The 1,757-nt window shown below is 47.3% G+C and overlaps 1 protein-coding gene across 2 annotated transcripts in view; it reads left to right on the top strand.

The window, feature by feature from the left end:
* Nucleotides 1-1,220: 1,220 nt before the first annotated feature.
* Nucleotides 1,221-1,757, top strand: part of GUCY1A3 (guanylate cyclase 1 soluble subunit alpha) — a 65,888-nt gene continuing 65,351 nt past the window's right edge. Inside the window, exon 1 of one of the 2 annotated variants that reach the window (XM_008051950.2) lies at nucleotides 1,221-1,412. The gene's annotated coding sequence lies outside the window, so the exon portion shown is untranslated. The remainder of the gene's footprint in view (nucleotides 1,413-1,757) is intronic. The other variant, XM_008051951.1, reaches the window with a different exon arrangement.

Genomic DNA, 1,757 nt, shown 5'->3' with positions numbered 1-1,757 from the left:
TTCCTTTATCTATCTTGACCTAAATTCAAGACCTAACTCTAATGCTGTTTTTTCACGAACCCTGTCAGAAGATATTTTTTTCCTCTGCACATTGATAGCATTTAATTTTCTTAAAGAAAAAAAAAAGGTATGAAATTTCCCTCCTTTTATTTATGAGTTACTGTGTATTTTTAAAAATTTGTCTTTTTACATCTTAACTTCTAAGTACTCTGAGTACAAATGCCCTGTTGATCTAAGAGAGAATTATGGGTTAGATATAGAGGAAGAGAAGTCTCAGAGATGGCAGAAGTAAAACAAAAAACTGATACCAAGGCAAAAGTTTCTGTGGTTACCTGTGCTTACACTTCTTCCTTTTTTTTTTTTTTTTTTTGAGTTGGAGTCTCACTCTGTCGCCCAGGCTGGAGTGCAGTGACACTCTCATGGCCACTGCAGCCTCGACCTGCTGGGCTCAGGCAATCCTTCCGCCTTAGTCTTCCAAGTAGCTGGAATTACAGGCATGCGCCACCACGCCTGACTAATTCTCTGTTTACACTTCTGACTCCCAATTCTCCTTGACATTTGTTTATTTATTTTTCTGATTCTCATTAATGTTTGCTATGAGGCAAGCATAGTAGGCAAGGCCAGCCGGGAGAAAGTTTGCAAACATGATGAGCCTAAAATGGGATCATATTTTATGGTGGGTTTAGGGAGCATTATACACGGGGAGACAACCATGAACATGTCTAGGTTGTAAGAGGGAACCTATACAGCTCATGGTTAATTTTAAATTCACAATGGAATAGCTGATAGTTGTTTTTTTTTTAAGTTAAGGAAGGAACTAAAGCTATTAATGTCAGAATAAGCACAAATACAACCAGTAGAATTAAACGTACTGACCCAAGCAGAAGCCAGACCTTCCTCAAAAGATGTAGCATCTCTGCAACCGGTCTGCAAAGGAGGGAATTGACTTCAAACTTGAAAACTAGGACAGGAAAACCATGCTCGCAGATGTCAACTTTCCAGCAAAAATGTTGGAATTTTCAAATTGTGGAAAACTACAATTTTATGCACTACCAGTGCATAATGAGGAAGATATGTTTTTGTTTTTAAGTGGGCCAAATTTTCCTAGAGTCCCCTCCCATTTTTCCCTTTCTCTTTCCTTGTCCCTTCCCCTGGGTCTCTGTCTACCCATGGTAACTTCTGGGATGGCCATTGGGTGGCTGAGAGACCAGGACCCAGTTTTCCTGCCCTTGTCTGAGCGCAGTGGGTGGGACTGAGCACAGAGTCGGTTTTGCACAAGCAGGTTTGGAGGCAGACTTTTCCTGCACTTTCCCTGCGCTGGAGTCGCGAGCAGCGGGGAGCGGCCCAGGCGCGAGGGACACCTGCGGGGAGGGAGGCCCGCGAGCAGCCCAGGGACCCCGGACCTCACCATGGTGCGTTGTGACCACCACTTTCTTTTTCAGTCTTTCGGGTGCAGAGAAGGGGAGGAGGCGGGAAGGGTATTAGCAGCCAGTCGAATGCTGGAGGGACAGGAACTGCAAGGGTTTCTTTGGGGTGATCAAAGACAGAGACACAGAGACACTGGGAGAGACAAAGGCACGAGCCCAGGGAGGCTTTCAGAGCCCCGCGGGCCACCCGGTTTCCGAGGCGCGTCGCGTCCCTTCCAGCCTGTTGAGCAGGTGGACCCGAGGGACCTGAGTGTGAGCGCCGTGCGTGCCGTGGGCGGCCCGCGTGGGACCGACAGGTGCCACCGCAGGGTCGCCTCTCTCGCCACCGCC

Source organism: Carlito syrichta, unplaced genomic scaffold (assembly GCF_000164805.1).
Source record: "Carlito syrichta isolate Samal-C Ts95f unplaced genomic scaffold, Tarsius_syrichta-2.0.1 Scaffold246956, whole genome shotgun sequence".
NCBI classification, from domain to species: Eukaryota; Metazoa; Chordata; class Mammalia; order Primates; family Tarsiidae; genus Carlito; species Carlito syrichta.
This window is presented reverse-complemented; position numbering and strand designations above follow the sequence as displayed.